Source organism: Anabrus simplex, chromosome 3 (assembly GCF_040414725.1).
Source record: "Anabrus simplex isolate iqAnaSimp1 chromosome 3, ASM4041472v1, whole genome shotgun sequence".
NCBI classification, from domain to species: domain Eukaryota; kingdom Metazoa; phylum Arthropoda; class Insecta; order Orthoptera; family Tettigoniidae; genus Anabrus; species Anabrus simplex.
The window spans coordinates 173,693,245-173,713,428 of NC_090267.1; positions in this window are offsets into that span (position 1 = coordinate 173,693,245).

Sequence of the window (20,184 nt, forward strand, 5' to 3'; positions counted from 1 at the left end):
CATCTGTGGTGTTAACACAAAATCCGTAATTGAGGCACTGGCAGATAATATACAATTAATTAATTCATGAACTTGTATGACACCCAGATGCAGTGGGCTGTTGTGTTAATATTACAATTATTGTAAAACCTGCGATTAACATTTCACCCAAGGCAGAATAAGGCCAGGGATTAAAAGTGAAATATAATTAAATAACGTAACAGTTTATTCTGTTTCGTGGAGTGGTTTGCTGTATTGGTCCAGTTCTCGCCGTAATTGATGCCGCGATTACGGGGGACGAATGTGAACTATCCATGGGGCGTCTCCGACTTACGTGACGTTAATTTCTGAGGAGACTCGGGCAAATATTATTTAATGAATTCAGAATATATTCCCATTATTTACTTCAACGTCCGTCTCTGTGGTGTAGTGGTTAGCGTGATTAGCTGCCACTCCCGGAGGCCCGGGTTCGATTCCCGGCTCTGCCACGAAATTTGAAAAGTGGTATGAGGGCTGGAACGGGGTACACTCAGCCTCGGGAGGTCATCTGAGTAGAGGTGGGTTCGATTCCCACCTCAGCCATCCTGGAAGTGGTTTTCTGTGGTTTCCCACTTCCCCTCCAGGCGAATGCCGGAATGGTACCTAAAATAAGGCCACGGCCGCTTCCTTCCCTCTTCCTTGCCTATCCCTTCCAATCTTCCCATCTCTCCACAAGGCCCCTGTTCAGCATAGCAGGTGAGGCCGCCTGGACGAGGTACTGGTCATTCTCCCCAGTTGTATCCCCGACCAAGAGTCTGAAGCTCCAGGACACTGCCCTTGAGGCGGTAGAGGTGGGAACCCTCGCTGTGTCCGGGGGAAAAGCCGAACCTGGAGGGTAAACAGATGATGATGATGATGATGATGATGAGTAAGAAAAGCAGAAATTGAACTGATCTGCTGATCGTATTAATAAACTGCAAGAGGTTTCAGCGCTCCTGAAGTTGTCCTTTTTGAAATATGAGGTCAGAAAATAAACTCGTATACTCATACTGAGGTGGTGCAGTTCTTTTCAGGCACATCCTCCATTGGAGGTGAGCTGCATGTACAATTTCAACCACATACCAGCCCTCCTGTCAGTCTTAAATTTCCGGCAATATCGGGAATGGAACTCGGCCCACCGAGGATGACAGCTAATTGTTACGATATGGAGGCGCCCATTAGAATGTTATTGACCGAGCAAGTGGCTGTGCGGTTTGGGTCACGCAGCTATCAGCTTGAATTCCGGATATAGTGGGTTCGAACCCCACTGTCGGGAGCCCCAAATATGGTTTTCCGTGGTTTCCAATTTTCACACCAGGCAAATGCTGGGGATGTACCTTAATTAGGGCCACGGTCAATTCCTTCCCAATCCTAGCCTTTTCCTATCCCATCTGTGTCGGTGCGACGTAAAGCAAATAAATAAAATGATGTAGGACCGAGCTCGATAGCTGCAGTCGCTTAAGTGCGGCCCGTATCCAGTATTCGGGAGATAGTAGGTTCGAACCCCACTGGTTTCCGATTTTCACACCAGGCAAATGCTGGGGCTGGACCTTAATTAAGGCCACGGCCGCTTCCTTCCCACTCCTAGCCGTTTCCTGTCCCATCGTCGCCATAAGACCCATCTGTGTGGGTGCGACGTAAAGCAACTAGCAAAAAAAAAAAAAAAAAAAAAAAAAAATGTGATGTAGGGAACCTTTACGCAGGCCGGCGTACTTTCACTACGTTCAACAAACCACAGACTACCAATATGTCGGATCTCGGTTTCATGTCATTTGTATGCAGATGATGGTTCTTCATCAGCTTGTCCTAAGGGCAGACACTCAGGACATGGCCAACGGTCTGATGCTCTCGGTGGCATAGCCGATTTCAACGATACACGTTTTGTCATTTCGACGATCTCTCTCCGTTATGTGCAAGAAAAAATCTCGGTGTTCTCACGATTAACAAAACTCAAGGCACTACAGACTATTAAGGGCACCTGGATGTCAAACGCCATCCAAACTTCAAATTTTAATTTTTCACGCCTTTAAATAGATTACGCTTTCCTGAATCCAAAACGCTCAATGTAATATGTGTATGTTCTCGCAAGGAAAGTGTATTTTAAATAATTATTTAAACATGGCAGCACCACTGTCACTCCCCTGATCTGTCAACTAAAATTGCATTTTAAAAAGTAGCCAACCTGGTGGCTATTATCGTTTGCATTTTTAAAGGCTCAAATACACTATTTAAACAGTTTCTTAACGGTCAAATGACATATTGCCTACGCTACCGTCTCATTTTTTTTTTGTCTGACTTTATATTTGGAAGGTGGCAGTTGCAAGACATCATTCTGTTCATTTGTATGCGCAGGTCCTGCAGGTATCTCATAGATTTCTACTTGAGGTCTCGTGTTATTCTAATAGAATTTTTAATAAGGTAGCTTAATGCAGTTTACTGTATTAATAAGTTGTAGTCCAGCTTCGTAAGCGGGCTGAGACAAACCCAAGGGTTTGTACACTCATGTTCGTAAAAACCAGAACAACTTGAAAGACTAGAGATAGGAAGTTCATATTCACAGGACATGTGCATTAGTATATTCTGAAGAAGAGATTAGTATTTGAACCATGTCGGCCCTCAGGTTCAAGGTGCACATCGATATCTCGGCGCACCACCACCGACTGGTAAAATGTGCCTGCGGCTCTCGTTGTCGCTATAAACCGAAGGTAATGGATCAGTATGACTTGAGCGGACATGCAGGAGGTCTCGCAGACGTATGCGAGAACCGTGCCGTCAAATGAGTGAGTTTGAAACAGGGCGCATTATTGTCATGAGAGAATGTGATGCATCCATTCGGGAAATTGCTGCTCGTGTGGGACGAAGTGTGTCGGCAGTGCTACGGGTGGGTGTGTACAGAATGGTTCACAGAAGGCCGTAGAATACGACGAGATGGGTCTGGTCGCACCACCCCCCAAGAAGATCGACATCTCATCCGAATGGCATTGCGGTACAGATCTGTGCCCTCCTCGACTTTGGCGCAGCAGTGGAACAGTGTAACACATCGTACACTATCAGGAGTGACAGTCCGTCGCCGTTTATTACGGTCTGGGTTACCGGCGCGTCGTCCACTTCTCCGCCTATCTTTGACTAATGTGCATAAACATGCTAGACTGCAGTGGTTATGGGACGACGTCTCTGGGGACAGGAATGGCAGCAGATAGTGTTGTGGGAAGAATTCAGGTTCTTTTTGAAAATGATGGTCGCATTTTGGTTCGCCGCAGACAGGGGGAGAAGCATCACATTGACTGCATTCGCATATGACATACAGAGCCAACTGAAGGCCGTATGGTGTGGTGTGCTATTGGATACAACCACAAATCACAGTTGGTGCGTGTCCAGCGCGCTGTGACCAATTTGACCTACGTGAATGACATCCTGCGACCCGCATCCATACCCTTTCTGCACGACACCCCAGACGCCATATTTCAGCAGGACAATGCACGACCACATGTTATTGTATGAACACGTGCATTCTTGTTGTAACGGGATGTCAAATTGTTGTCCTGGCCCACCCGATCACTGGACTTGTCGCCAATCGAAAATGTGTGGCGCTGTGACCCAATGCCAACCATCAAAGATGAACTGTGGAACCAGATGAATACAGCATGGATGGATATAGCTCAGGACGCCGATCGGCCAAATACGCGTCGATGCCATCACGCATGGAACAACTTATCTGTGGCCATGGAGGACCCAGTGCCTAATAGGTAATAGGACATATGCTGAACGTAGGTAATTGAAATGCTAATCGTTTCTGCAGAACATACTGATGACCATGTCCTGTAAATAGAACTTCCTGCCTCTAGTCTTTCAAGGTGTTTTGTTTTTTATGAACACGAGTGTATTTCTTATCTGTGTGCGCCATATGATCCGCGACATCTGCTGACGACTGTAAGATATCTATGATCTCTCTTTTCATGATCTTATCGCCATCTGCTGGGAAGTTTTCTCTCATGAATCCTCTATTTTCAACTAGCATTGCGGCGCCGTCTGCTTCCACATCTCTTATCTCGAGATTATTGAACTGTTCGTTCGAAGCGGTTGAGGAATTTGCAACACATGGTCCGCTCTTGTAACAGTCTACCGATTGAACGTCCGTCCGTCCGTCCATAGCTTAACGGTTAGTGTTATTGCCTGCCGTCCTCGGGGGCCCGAGTTCGATTCCCGGTACTGCCAGAAATTAAAAAATGGAAGGAGGGCTGGTATGTGGTTGAAATGGTACATGCAGCTTCCCTCCATTGTGGTTGTGCCTGAAACGAGCTGCACCACCTCGGTATGAGGACACGCGTTTGTTTTGCTTACATACATACATTTTGTATATGTCCGGCACGGTAGTTAACTGGTTAGTTTGCTCGCCTTTTGTTCAAGGGGTCCCGGATTCGATACCCGAACGGATCGGGGACCTTAACCTTCATTGTGTAATTCCTCTGGCTCGGGGACTTGAAAGTCTGAGCCATCTTCAACATAACATTTCGTCCTAGGAAGGGACCCATCCCCATAGACGCGCAGGTCGCCAACAGTCATCAACTTCAAATACCTGTACCAGGCCTGTTTTACCGAGCTCGGTAGCTGCAGTCGTTTAAGTGCGACCAGTATCCAGTATTCGGGGGATGGTCGGTTCGAACCCCACTGTCGGCAGCCCTAAAGATGGTTTTCCATGGTTTCCCATTTTCACACCAGGCAAATGCTGGAGCTGTACCTTAATTAAGCCCTTTCCTACTCATCGTCGCCATTAGATATATCTGTGTCGGTGCGACGTAAATCAGGTTGGAAAAAAAACCAACAACTTACATGTGGAGGAGTGAATCTCAGGACCATGTGCGACGAGAAAGTTTAATTTCTTCGACTTCCTGTCAGGAAATTGTACCTTCCGGTTGAACCGAGCACGCTTCTAGCCGCCAAGTATTACTAGGCCTTCTCTCTAGCTATAGATCCAGTTAATTTGGCACGGACTTGTTGCATGTTTCATGAGCCACTCTTGCGTGCGTTGCAGTCAACATCCCTGACAACACTGACACGAGGAGTTAGTCGACTCTTCCATCAGATCAATTCAGCAGTAATTGGATTTCGTGGACGTATTGATACTGTCTTTGTGCCCCTAGCCTCCATTAAGCTTGCAATATTGTTTGTTCGGAAATGCATCTACCTGTGTGGAACAGTAAATAACCTCCAGCGGTCACGAAATTAATAGATATTTCAATGAACGTCAGACATTAGATTTGCCCATTCACAAAAGGCGCACCGCTCAATAAATAATGCTTGAATTCTAAACACACTGCACAAATACGTTTGGTCGCTCTATATCAGGGTCGCCTACTCAACAACTCAGCTCGATGCTGCTCATTAGATCTGAGGGATTGTGTGGCGAAAACAGATTAAATAATTACGGATAGGAACAGGACTGTCCCACTGAGATTTCGAGTCAACGTCGCGCAACGCAATACTAAGGACTCGTTTACATTGGATGCACACTTACGCGAGTAAACTGGTGGTGCGAACTTGACGAAGCTTGTACCGAGTAACAAACTAATCTGAACTAGACGTAAAGAAGTGGAATCTCGCTGGCCGGTGTTTACACGGTGCGCACGTTTGGATGGCACGTGCGTGCTCGTGCTTGAATCACCAACTCAGTGAAACAAAATCATTTGTTTCTAGACGCAAGCGTGCTGCTCCTCAAAAATTTTCTGTAATTATTTTTCAGCCTATCACAGGCTTCTTATTGATTTTTGGGTGTAACTTTGATTCTGCCAATAAAATTGAGGGGGTGTGTCCGGATTAGTCCAGAACCCTCTAGAACCGTCCCCTCGCGTATATAAGCTGCGGCCTTTCAGGCTACCTTGTCTTTTGATCGCCGAATTTCTGAGTGTGTGTGTGTTAAGACAGGAGGTGGGGCGCTCATTCTTCGCCAGGCAGTTCATCAGCCAAGGTAATGGCCACCAGGCTTATTTACCTGTAGCTACCTCCGCAGACTTACACGAGGGGAAGGTTCTAATTTCTAACTATGTAACCTCCTGTTTTCTAAAATGTAAACTTTCTTTCGGATAATGTAAAATTTCATAAAAATCTTAAACTGTAAATCGGGGATAGGGAGTGCGTTACCCTCTCGAGTTCCCCTTCAACTTAGTTTGAGGTGACTATGATTTTGTGACCTTTTCTCTTTTCTATAAAGTGTTAAATTAACCTCCATTCTAGTCACCTCAGTAGCTTGGGATTAGCCTCTGCATCATTGGGCCGGGAGCCCAATTAGGGTTTTTAATTTTCTAGGAGAGCAAGTGTACGCCTCCATTCACTTTGTGTTCGGGCCAATAATTTAACCTGTTCTTCTTTCCACGAAGGCCCAGTAGTTTGCGTAATAAATACCCCTGTGTACAAATTGTAATTGTTAGTGTACCGGGCGGTACACCTCCACGCCGCTTATTTAAACTTTGCGCCAGTTGAAACTCCTCTACTGGAAGAAGTCTGAACTTTGTCTTATGTGTTAATTTTCAAGTTACCCTGAAGATGCCACTACTTGGAAATTTTGAAGTTTCTGAACTGTGTTGTTTTCGATGTATTTTTGTTTTGCTTGTAGTAAGAAGTGTGAACATTCTCTTCTAGAGGACACTACTGAAGAACTACAACGGTGCACCCTAGTGCGAAGTGAAAGAACTGGTTTTTTTTTTGAGAAAATTTAATTTCAAAAGTTTGTTCTTTGCTAAATTTCTTTCAGTCATTGTTTAAGTTGGCAATATTAACCCTTTCTTTCCCCTTGTTTTGAATTTAGCCAATCCCGAATTTCTTTAATTAAGTTTCCACCAATAACGTGTTTCTTCTTCATATTGTGTAGGGGTTTCCTTTATCCACCAATAAAAGGATTGTGGGCGGGTGTTTTCCTTCCTGAAACGCCTCGAACTTTCCGCGAGAGTATATAAACTGCTGATTTTAGGGTCTCGGCGCCACTTCAGTACCATCTTTCAGTGTGTAAAGTACATAGCAGGGGGCGGGAAGCGCCTCTTTCTTCGGGGAGCAGTTCAACGCCAAGGTAATGGCCTTTTAATAACTTCTTTTCTTGCTAGCTCAGCAGTTTAACTCTCGGGGCGGGTCCGAAGCGTTTCTACCATGTAACCTTCCCTAAAATGTAAAGACTCTTAGCATCTATTCTCTTTTAAAGCTACATTTTGGGATAGAGAGTGCTTAACCCTCTCGAGCTCCCACTCATATTGTTTTGAGGTGAACTTATTTCTCACAACCGATTCTTCCTTAATGTAATGTAAATTATTCTTTTCTAAAGTCACCTCCGTAGTATGGGATTAGCCCTTGCATTAGCGGCCTAGAGCCAGATTAGGTTTTAAACAAATGTATTAGGAGTGCAGATCGCCTCCTCTCAAATTGTTATTTTAGAGGTCATGTACTTAACCTTTTCTCACTTAATAGACCTCAGTAGGTTGGGTATGTTACCCCTGTGTATATGTCCTTAGAGGACAACTTGAAGGTGGAGTTTGGTGTGGCCTTTGATAGGCTTAAAGTTGAGAGCGAGTGGCTCTTTTTCGAAAATTGAGTGTTGTATGCCTCGAGGAGGCTTTACTGTATAATTTGGAGCAAGTGCTCCTGGGCTTGATTGGGGTCTTCTGCCCCTTTGTTGAATTCTGTATATCGTAAAGTTGGGCTAATTGCTCAAGAACTGGGTGTCTGGCTCTCGGAGCCCAAATCCTGTTATTGTACATTCTCGATTAGTGGTTTTGCTACTCTGTACCTGCCATTATTGTTATTTCTTGTTTTTTTTTGCTAAGAAAATATAACCTTGTTAAAATTTTAAAATTAACTTTAATTTCGTAGCCTGAGACCTGTTCACCCCCGCACCTTCTTTCACCTCTGCTAATCCACCAAACCACGGTAACAGTTAGGTTGGGCCTAGAGAGGTCGGAAGGTGTTAGATTTTGTGTAGGCGGTAAGAAACTGCGAGCACAGTCTCCTTGGTTAATGTTGGAGAGCATGTGGGCTCTTTTCTGAGATTGTGAATTTCCTGTAATAGTGAGGGTGCCTCTGGAAGGCTATAGATTTGTAACCTTTGGAGCAAAGTGCTCTTGAATTTCGAAGATTTCTGTTCTTGTCTAAATAATACCAATTTTGCGAAATTGTAAATTTGTAAACTAGGGACTTGAAGCCCAAAATGGTTAAATTCCCTATTCTGGGATTCTCTATTTTAATATCCAAATTTGTCATTGATATTTCACTAAGTGAAAAGTTGTTAAGTTTGCTTTTTGAAAAGAAATATAACCCATGTTAAAGATTTAACTTAATCTTTGATATAGTAGATAGACCCATTCCACCCAGCACCTTCTTTCACCTCTTTCTGCTCCACGGAATCTCTGGAACAATTAGTATTATTGGCCACCTCTGTGGTGTAGTGGTTAGTGTGATTAGCTGCCATCCCCGGAGGCCCGGGTTCGATTTCCGGCTCTGCAAGGAAATTTGGAAAGTGGTACGAGGCCTGGAACGGGGTCCACTTAGCCTCGGGAGGTCGACTGAATTGATTCCCTCCTCAGCTATCCTCGAAGTGGTTTCTCGTGGTTTCCCCACCTCTCCTCCAGGCAAATGCTGGGATGGTACCTAACATAAAGCCACGGCCGCTTCCTTTCCTCTTCCTTGTCTATCCCTTCTCATCGTCCCATAACCCCACAAGGCCCCTGTTCAGCATAGCAAGTGAGGTCACCTGGGCGAGGTACTGGTCCTCCTCTCCAGCTGTATCCCCGAACAACGGGCGAGTTAGCCGTGCGGTTAGGGCCCGCAGCTGTGAGCTTGCATCCGGAAGGTAGGGGGTTTGAGCCCCACTGTTCGCAGCCTTTAAGGTGGTTTTCCCAGTTTCACACCAGGCAAATGCTGGGGCTGTACCTTAATTAAGGCTACGGCCGCTTCCTTCCCATTCTCAGGCCTTTCGTATCCCATCGTCCCCATTAGACCTATCTGTGTCGGTGCGACATAAAACAAATTGTGTAAGAAAAAGAAAAGTATACACTGCCCTTAAGGCAGTAGAGATGGGATCCCTCGCTGAGACCGAAGGTAAAACCAACCCTGGATGGTAAGCGGAAAGGATTATTATTATTATTATTATTATTATTATTATTATTATTATTATTATTATTATTATTATGTTGTACGTCCCACGAACCACTTCTGTGGTTTTCTGCGACGTCGAGATGCCGGCATTTTGTCCTACAGGATTTCTTTAATGTGCCGGACACCTCCCGATGTGAGGCTGTCGTATTTTAGCAGCCGCAATTACCACCGATGAACGTCGGAATTGAAACCGCAAAGTGGAGCTCAGAAGGCCAGCGCTCTACCGTCTGAACTACTCAGCCCGGTACAACATTTAAAAAAAATCCAATCAGTTCTTTCTCTTCAGTAATAAATGAGCTATGAGTATAATTAATGTAAGAGCATCGTATATAATACATGTTCACATGCAATTGGATATAATTATGACTTAAACAGTTTTACTATTAATAATATTGTAAATGCATTTGCAAGGGCATAATATATGGCAATATTCAATCTACATTATTGTATCCATCTGCACCTATTGCAAACTGAATTTCAACAGATCAAAATCTATTATTCATAGCGTAACAAATAATGCGGCAATCTCTAAACGACTGCAGCATTTGAATGCTTTTTTTTTTTGCTAGTTGCTTTACGTCGCACCGACACATAAAGGTCTTATGGTGACGATGGGACAGGGAAGGGCTAGGAGTGGGAAGGAAGCGGCCGTGGCCTTAATTAAGGTTCAGCCCCAGCATTTGCCTGGTGTGAAAGTGGGGAAACCACGGAAAACTATCTTCAGGGCTGCCGACAGTGGGATTCGAACCTACTATCTTCCGAATACTGGACTTAAGTGACTGCGGCTATCGAGCTCGGTAGCACTTGAATGACAAACGTAGAAAAACACATGCATCTGTGGAATTAGTACTGAAACCTAAATAGTAATTCCACCCAAGATCACCGTTACAACATTGCCCACATTATAGCATTTGAATTTTCCGCCATTGAATTCAATCGGAGGACTACCGTAGGTCTCTGGACGAAGAGCGAAAACAACTACTCCGCTCCGCTCCTACCGTTCCCAGCTCTATAAAATACTCATTCACCCATTCTTCTCTTATTGCAACTGGATCCGTAGCTAAAAACTTTAGAACACTATTGTCCATTACAAAACTCTCGTCGTCCAATGAATCCATTTTGGAAGCCTACTCGCGACAGTTTGCATACAGTATCAAGACTTAACGCACATGCAAGCCACTTGTGCAAGCTCGCACTAATTACTCCTGCAAGCGTGCATCCAACGTAAACGAACGCTTAGAGTGAAATGAAGAAAAACGTTAAATAGTCAATTCAATACAATGTTATTCACAAGTGGTTGACTATATCTACAGCAAGAGACGGCTGACATCGTAGGGAAAAAAAGATATTCTTTGCAAACGTAAAGTCAATCGTAGTTTCAAAAGGGACATTGGTCGCCCAGCGACACAAATGACTTATTCATTGCCCGAGCATGCGCGGACAGCACCACTCTGTATCATACTGGTCGGCGCGTGTGCTTACGTACATTTTTGATTCCGAGCGGTTGTAAATCGTAAAGTTCCCTTCTTCTTCTTCTTCTTCTTCTTCTTCTTCTTCTTCTTCTTCTTTTTGTTAACAATTTACTTTACATCGCACCGACACAGATAGGTCTTATGGCGACGATGCGATAGGAAAAGGCTAGGAGTTGGAAGGAAGTGTCCGTGGCCTTAATTAAGGTACAGCCCCACCTCGTGACCACACCAAAGAGGATTGCATTTCTGGCGTGTATTACAAAACTGGAACAGGTGAATCATTTCAAGTATTTAAGACGTATATTGCTCCATGTGATCAATAGTAGAAATAAGTCTGATTCAGGACGAAACTATCTTTACACCGTTCTGTTTCCAGAACGATTTTGCTGTTCGGGAGTGAAAGCTGGGAGGACTCAGGATATCATATTCATAAGACATGAGAGTAGCGAGAATTATCGCTGGTACAAACAGGTGGGAACGTTGAGAGGAAGGTACTCGGAATGAAGAGATAAAGGCTAAGTTAGGAATGAACTCGATGGATGAAATGGTAAGCGGGTAAACGGATCAACAGTGAAAGAAAGAAAGAGAGAAAGAAAGAAAGAAAGAAAGAAAGAAAGAAAGAAGATATATTATCCTCGTGACGGAAATTAAGCGGGGAAGGATACGATGTTTGGGACATCAATAGCGGATAAACAATTACAACCCCCTGATAAGAAGGTACATGTTGGGAAACTCAAAGGATGATGGTGCACTGCAGACCGAGATAGTTAGAAGATGAAGAGGAAGACCTACTCCGCATAGGTGTTCCAGGTAGGTGTAGCAAGAAACAGGATCGAGGAGAATGGGCAGAAACTGATGAAGAGGGCAAGACCCTACAAGGACTGTAGAGCCATGGAGAAACTCGGTGAGATTCCCCTCAAGGTAATCCCATATTAAGTTTCGCAAATTCTCTACTTTATCACAAGTCAAAAATGTAATGAACTAAGTCCTTCCTTCCCTGTTATACAGAGGTTTTTGAAGATGTTGGTCCTCAGATATCTCTCTATAAGTTGTAGTAAATCTACCAGTGTGTTAAAATTCGACCGGTTAAGTCAGTAAGGTTGAGGTAGTAGAACACTTAGGTCCGGAAAAATACTGGTGGACAAGAATCAGTGTCAAATTTGATATACTTCGTCCTGTACCATGGTCTTTCGAAATAAAATATACAATACACACGTTGTCAATAAACTTACTCAGGTAAGTGGAAATCAGCGTGCAGGATAATCCAACTTGTTCTAAGAATGTCGAAATATTATCGGCACACTTTATCTAGATGCATTTACACCCTAGTGCTAAATCGGTTGACCTCGGCAATCTTCGAGATTCGTACTGGCAACCTTTGAAATACAAACTATGAATCGCTTAAGCATCGTTGTGCGACATCTGGCGTACACTTTACGTACTAGTACTGTTGTTTACACAGCAAAGCCAAACTATAGAATTCATGCTAGGAACAAGATTCGCATCGAGAAAAGTTATAAAATGTTACATAATGTGTATGTGACACAGTTGTTGGCTTAAGATAATAACAGTTTAGAAACTTCATATCGATCGATCATATTCTCGATTCAATTCAGATTTCATTTTCATTCATTTGGCAGCACTACCGGAACCGGGACAGCTCCCTCCTTACTCCTCACCCCCGTACACATGTGCATCCAGATAAAGTGTGCTGATAATACATCCTTTTATTGCCAAAGTGTAGATAAACCTCTGTATTATTATTATTATTATTATTATTATTATTATTATTATTATTATTATTATTATTATTATTATTATTATTAATGTATGAAGGCTTTCACGGCCGGTGTCAATATAATAAAAATCTTCCGAGCTATTATGCCGTGGTCCACTCCTCTCGCTTCTTCCAGACGTTTCGACTACTGCTGCGGTAGCCATCTTCTGTGGCGTCGTGTAGATACGCTCTCCTGAATGGCCCGGAAGATTATTATTATTATTATTATTATTATTATTATTATTATTATTATTATTATTATTATTATTATTATTATTATTATTATTGTACGTTTGATACTTGTGGCTGCAGCCCACCTTTTGAGGTGTTTGGTCTTGCTTGTACTCGAGGCCTAGTCCATCACATTTTTGTCAAGATGTGGGCACCTAAAATCATAATTGGATGAACAATATAGTTTTCAATGAAGATAATTGTGTCCTTTTCAACTGCTGGCCTTCCATATTTAATTAAATCCTTCAATTCAACACTCAATTATATTTTAGCGTTAGCAATGAATCTGTCAGGATCTCCAAAAGACTGCAGTTGTGCAAAACTTTTTCAAGCGATCGGAACGAGGTGAAAAGGCAATACTCAGGTATGGTTTTCAGCCAGCCCAGGGTCTGCTTTGCAATTAAAAAAATATCGAGTCGCAGTCAAAACAAATTGAGTGCACACACAAGCGTACTGACAAAATAAACCAACAGAAATGAAAACATAATATTGAATACTCCGGATCAATCAAATACCACTCTCAATATAGATCATCAACTGTGATCTGAAAGCTTTTACAATATTTATTTAAATTAAAAAGTATACACTGAGTTTCAACGTGTATGTCTATCGTTACCTAAGGGAAATTTGTTTGTACAATATCAAAAGAACAACAGTGAAATATTTTGTACTCTGTGGTGAATATTGTCGAACGGCTAACATTGTAAATTCATGTTGAATTCGCTAGACACGAGCTGCTCATTGCAAGCTGTGGTATCGTATGGTTTGTGTTAAATTACATGTACTCAATAATGATGCTAATATCAAATTTTCCAAATGTAGGAATTTCTTTCCGAAATTGCCAGACATTATTTAGGTTAATATTGAAAAATGTTTAAAATACCTTAAGATTGTATGGATGATGTTGAAGCGGGTGTTGATAACGGGTTGATTCTTATCCACAGCCCTTTCGTTTGAGAGAAAGGCCTGCATTATGTTCTTGAAACAGGTATGTGTAAAGTTCCTCACAAGTGACAAGTTAACGCAATGAGAACTCTACGTGATTATGCTAAAAGACTATTTCATTCTTCTGTCAGCTGAGCATGGGTTAGAAAGGACACCCTCTCAGTCACTGCACTGCTGTTTGGAATTGCAAGTAAAACTGATACCTATTAAGAATCTCACTACATGATTCAATGTTATTGTGTTACTTTTGCTCATCAAGAGTTAAATTATGATCTTCACTGGAAGAAATGCTAATATACTTTCGAAAATGGCAAACAGATAAAGAAAATGAAACAGTGTTTTGTGATAAGCAGTGTGTTTCCTTTTCGTTGCTGATATGTCTTACAAGATCAGCAGCACTTTTATATTTTACTAACACAGAACAATCATATGCGTCACACTTTGCCTGACTTTAATTAAGTATAACTTGAAAACGCGTATACTTTTACTTCAGTTTGTTAGAAAAATTACATTTTCTTTTCCAAGTTTCACTTTAACCAGTTATAGTTTTACATGTACTCATACTGATAATTTTATTTGAAAATATTACAAGAAATTTTAAAACTACTGTAGGTGGTAACACAAGAGTATCGTACATACATTGAAGGAATACAGTCAATTTCATGGCATAATTCGGTTCATAATTTTTGTTATTTTGAAAATGTTAAACCTTTTAACTTCAAAGCGCACATTAAAATATAGGCATGACTACTTATTGCGAATGATTAAAATGCAATATTTCTGGAAAATAAAAAGCAAGACATTTCCGGCAACACATGCCGGTTACAACTCAGAAGCAACGTGATGTAGGTAGGTTACAGGGAGTTTTTCAATTAGATGTACTCATACTTGTTTTCAAGTTTTCGCTAAGGGAGGATTTTTGGATATTCCGTCGCTAAGGGGGTGAAAGGGGGGGGGTGAATTTTTAAAATGAGTGTATCTATATCTCAAAACTTTAAAGTTTACAGAGTTAAAAATTGGTATTTAGAATCTCGTTTAAAAATAAAGAAACACGTATTTATTTGTTTTCGGAAAATCCCAATAGGAGGGGTGAAAAAGGGTGAAAAGGGGGTTGAATGCCTTTAATAAGGATACATATATCTCAGAAACTGAAGACATTACAGACCTGAAAATTTGTATTTAGGATCTCCTTTAAAAATAAAGAAACACTTATTTTTTTTGTTTTTGGAAAATCCAATTAATGGGGAAGAAAAGGGGTGAATTTTTAAAATGAGTGTATCTATATCTCAAAACTTTAAAAGTTTACAGATGTAAAAGTTGGTATTTAGAATCTCCTTTAAAAATAAAGAAACACTTTTTTTTCTTTCGGAAAATCCCAATAGGAGGGGTGAAAAAGTGGTTGAATGCCTTTACTGAGGATACTTATATCTTAGAAACTGAAGATATTACATACCTGAAATTTGGTGTTTGGAATCTCCTTTAAAAATAAAGAAATACGTAATTTTTTTGTTTTCAGAAATCCACTTAACGGGGGGGGGGGGGGGGGTGAATTGAAAAATTAGTTGAATTATTTGTATAAGATACTATTATCTCAAAACCCCCCCTCGTGTGTGCTTCTACAATTGTAGGGGGCTAACCTTGGTTACCCTCTTCAATTGAAGATCCTCTTCGTGGTGAGGGGGACTAGTAGCTCCTTTCTTGCGATGCCGAATGGAGCCCTATTGGGTAACCGTTCGGCATACAAGGAGGAGGAAGCTAAAGCACCGCCCAACCCTAAGGTGTAACGCGACCCGTGCCGATGGGGTGCATGGCACATGGGAGATGTGTCTTAGACGGAGCCTTCGAGATACTTGGCGCCCTCTCGAAGTAAGTAGCCTTACCCAGGTATGCGGGGCTCTGCCTGGGCGGACATATATTTCCCTAGCTACTCGTGGGATTTGTATGAATACGGTAGCCATCCATAAACCGGAGAGCCCTTCTGGGGCCTCCGAGAGAAACACTACAACAACGACCGAAGGGGACTCTTCGGAGATACCCTCGGATAGTTCATCTTCGACAGTTAGAGGGCTCACTCAAGAGGTGGGCAATCTACAGGTCCAGAAGAAGAAGAAGAAACAGCGCTCTGGCGCTGAAAAAAGGAGATATAAGAAGGCCTTAAAGGCCCGGGAGCAGGCCAGAGAGGGCCTGACTCCTGGGGCTGAGGGGACTTCTACTATCACAACAGCGTCAACAGTGGAGGGATCCAATGGGCACAAGAGGCGGGACCCTGAAAAGGGCTCTACTTCTAGGGCACAGAGGACCCCACCCACTATGATGCCAGCGGGGAAACGACTTCTGTCGGGGGCAACCCCAGAAGAAGATCGGCAGACCCGCAAGAGACCCAAGGTGGAGTACGCTAGGATAGCCAGAGCTGGGATCAGGATGGCCATAGTACCTGTGGGATATCCTGACCAGCAGCTATCCGAGAAACAGGTGGAAGCTGTGGAAGAGGCTATCACCAATCTGATAGATGGGCTTCCGGAGCAGGGGCCTATTAAGCCTCAGTTCCTGGACTGCTATCTGTCGAGGGGTGCGGCCGTCATCATAGCAGAGACCAACGAAACTGTAGCATGGCTTTCTAGTCTTGTTGCAGGTATACAACCGTGGGAAGGAGCCAGGCTCACAATTGTGGGCATGGACAAACTCCTTTCCTACAAGAGAGTCATGGTCTGGATACCAGGACAACCAAAGGACAATAATGTCCTTTTGGGAAGAATGGCACGCCAGAACCATGGCTTAAATCCCACCAGCTGGAGGGTCTACGACCGCAAGGAGGAGAAGAGAGGTGTCCGCCTTGTGGTCAGCATGGACTCCAGGGATGTGGAGAAAGTGGTGGGGAAGAAGATCTTCTGCGGGGTGCATGTGGCTACCTTCACCTTGGTGGAGGGCAAGCGTGACAAGCAGAGGACCAACCCCACCACAGATAAAACCCAGACCAGCAGGGGCGAAGAGCTGGAGCCCGGACAGGAACCGGGGCCAGCCAAGCCCCAGGATCCATCGCGGGAGACGGAGCTGCAAGTTCCGGAGACCGCATAAGGTAAAGTATTCCATGAAAGTAAAGAATGATTACTTTCATACAAGCAAATATACAACATTGTATAGCGGCCTCTAGGGTACTTAATAGAAGTATCCAGAAAGGCGGGTTTTCGGTCGCCCTGATACAAGAACCCTGGCTTCGACAGGGACATATCATGGGACTAAAATGTGCAGGTTTCACTCTATTCAGTGGAATAGCAGAGGAGAAGCCTAGAGCTTGTATACTAGTTAAGGATCATAACGCTTGGGCTATACCGGGTTTCATTAGTAGAGACCTGGTAGCAGTCCTAATGAGATATGAAGAGGGCGGACAGCCAAGAGACTTAGTTGTCTGTTCTGCATATTTCCCAGGAGACTCTGAATCTCCACCCCCGCCGGAGGAGTTCAAGAGACTGGTGATATACTGTAGGAAACAAGGATTAAACCTCATAGTAGGATGCGATGCCAATGCTCATCATAGCATTTGGGGAAGCAAAAATACAAACCGAAGGGGAGAGCACTTCATAGAATTTCTATGTACAACTGATCTTGAGATCATGAATACTGGTGATACCCCTACCTTCATTAATAATAGGAGCGAAGGGATCATAGATCTTACCCTGGGTTCCATGGGAATCATGCAGGAATTTAAAGACTGGAAGGTCTCTTTGGAGCCTTCCTTGTCAGATCATAGACACATTGTGTTCTATATAGAGGGATCCATCGAGATCCCGTCTTACAGAAACCCTAGAAGAACCGATTGGATATCTTTTAGGGAGGACGTGAGAAGGGAACTGGAGGGAGGACCCTCAAACATAATTAAAAACAAAGAGGAGCTGGAGCTCAGTGTGAGTTTTCTCACACGGACACTGGTTACCTCTTATGAATTAAACTGCCCTATTGTTAAGGCAAAGAGAGTAACAGGAAGCTTCAAGTGGAATAGTTATCTTGAACACCTGAGGAGAAATACACGAAGGCTCTGGAATAAATACAGGGAACTTCAGGATCAAGAAAGCCTAGATTCTTACAAAGAATCACAAAGAAGGTACAAGTCAGAAGTCAAAAAGGCTTCTAGGAAATCTTGGAGACAATTTTGTGACTCCATTGAAAGTCAACATGAAGCGGCAAGGCTTCATAAAATTTTAACCTTGGATAAAAAGGCAAGGCTGGGCTCACTGGAGACTCCTTCTGGTGGATACACATCCACAGAGGGGGAGACCCTGAGCTTATTGCTTGATGCCCACTTTCCAGGTTCGGTAATCACGAATTGTGAGGTAGAATCGAGCGGATCCTTCAGACCCGATAAAAGTGGCTGGAGGGAAGCCGCAGAGATTGCCACCCCAAGAAGGGTTAAATGGGCATTAGAATCCTTTGCCCCTTACAAAAGCCCAGGTGTGGATGGAATCTTCCCGGCGCTTCTTCAGGAGGCGGGAGAGGTCCTTATACCATACCTGGTTAGAATTTTTAGAGCCTGTCTCACTATGGGGTACGTGTACTCCTTGTGGCGTCAGGCGAAGGTGGTATTTATACCTAAACCCGGAAGGTCTTCATATACTAGACCTAAGGATTATAGACCCATTAGTCTAACGTCTTTTCTACTTAAGACTTTGGAAAGACTGGTGGATAGACATATCAGGGAGAAAGTATTAAGAGACTTTAACCTGCATTCCCACCAACATGCATATCAACCAGGGAAGTCGGTTGAGACGGCACTGCACCAGCTGGTTTCTAAGCTGGAGAGTGCCTTGGATCAACAACAACTTGCCATGGTTGTATTCCTAGATATAGAAGGGGCCTTCAACTATACATCTTTGGGCTCCATAGAACGTAGTCTAGAGAGAAGAGGAGTGAGCAGCATGCTCATAAAATGGATTATGGCCTCACTGCAGGGCCGTCAAGTTCTGTTTACCCTCAACGCTGTAATGTTGAGAGCTAATATAGACAGGGGGTGTCCACAGGGAGGAGTATTATCACCAACATTATGGTGTCTGGTAGTGGATGAACTACTTACCAGGTTAAATGTTGGAGGAATATACGCCCAAGGCTATGCGGACGACATAAGCCTGATGGCGGTAGGAAATTTCCCCAGTACGGTTTCTGAACTCGTACAGGGCTCTCTACGTAGGGTGGAAAGATGGTGCCACGAGACAGACTTGTCGGTTAATCCCGATAAGACGGAGCTTGTGGTATTTACCAAGAGGAGGAGGCTAGACGGACTGTCAGAGCCTTTCCTATTTGGGAAAAAATTAGTTAAGACAACTTCGGTTAAGTACCTAGGGGTAATCCTTGAGGCAAGACTGAGTTGGAAGAAACACATAGATCATAAGGTGGATAAGGCTCGCAAAATTATGTGGGCCTGTCGCAGGGCCGTCGGGAAGACTTGGGGCCTAAGACCTAAGGTGGTCCAGTGGCTCTATATCTCCATTGTACGGCCCACGATCACCTATGCATCTATAGTTTGGTGGCCAGGCTCAGAGAGCAAAACTCTGAGTACCAAGTTAAACAGTGTCCAAAGACTTGCGTGTCTAGGAATAACAGGGGCACTGGATACTACACCATTATGTGCAATGGAGGCCATCCTAGGTTTTCCCCCATTACATTTATATGTTAAAGTAATAGCGGGAATGAGTGCCTATCGCCTTTGGTCACTCGGAGGATGGTCCTTCAAAAACCCGAATAGAGGTCATGCCTCTATTCTTACCAGGCTTCACCAGACTTGCCCTATGACAATGATGATCGGGGATCTGATGAAGCCTAGCTTTAATTTGAATTATAAATTTACAGTGGCGATACCCACAAGGGAGGAGTGGGCCGCGGACGCTGGGGCCCGTCTTAAGTCTGGGGGCTGTACGTGGTACACGGACGGCTCGCGGACGGAGACGGGCACAGGCGCCGGGGTCTGGGGGCCTAAGACAGGGCTCTCCCTTCCTATGGGTAAATATGCTACTGTTTTCCAGGCTGAAGTATACGCAATACTAGCCTGTGCTGTAAATATATGGAATATGCCTGGACACAGAAGACATATCACTATTTGTAGTGATAGCCAGGCAGCTCTAAAAGCACTATGTGCAGTTAAAACAACATCAAAACTGGTATGGGAATGCCAAAGGATGTTAGATCAGCTGTGTGAGCTTAGCTCAGTTACCCTATTATGGGTTCCTGGGCACACAGGTATCAGTGGAAATGAAGAAGCTGACAAACTAGCGAAACAGGGCTCAATGGGTTCCTTCATAGGACCAGAGCCCTTCCTGGGAGTGTCACTCCGAAGTGTGAGACTGGCAATATCCCAATGGATAAACCAGTCTCACCTAGATATTTGGAAGAGGTTAACCATAGCAAGACAGGCACGTGAACTTATCAAAGGGCCTAGTCAAAGCTATAAAAAGGTCCTAATGAATTTGAATAGGACCAGAATGAGAATGGTAGTTGGACTGTTAACAGGCCACAATACCTTACAGAGACACCTACACATCATGAAAATCACCCAGGATCCGATGTGTAGAAGATGCGGTAAGGAGGAGGAGACCTCCGCGCATGTGTTATGTCAGTGCGAGGCTTTTGCAAGCACTAGAC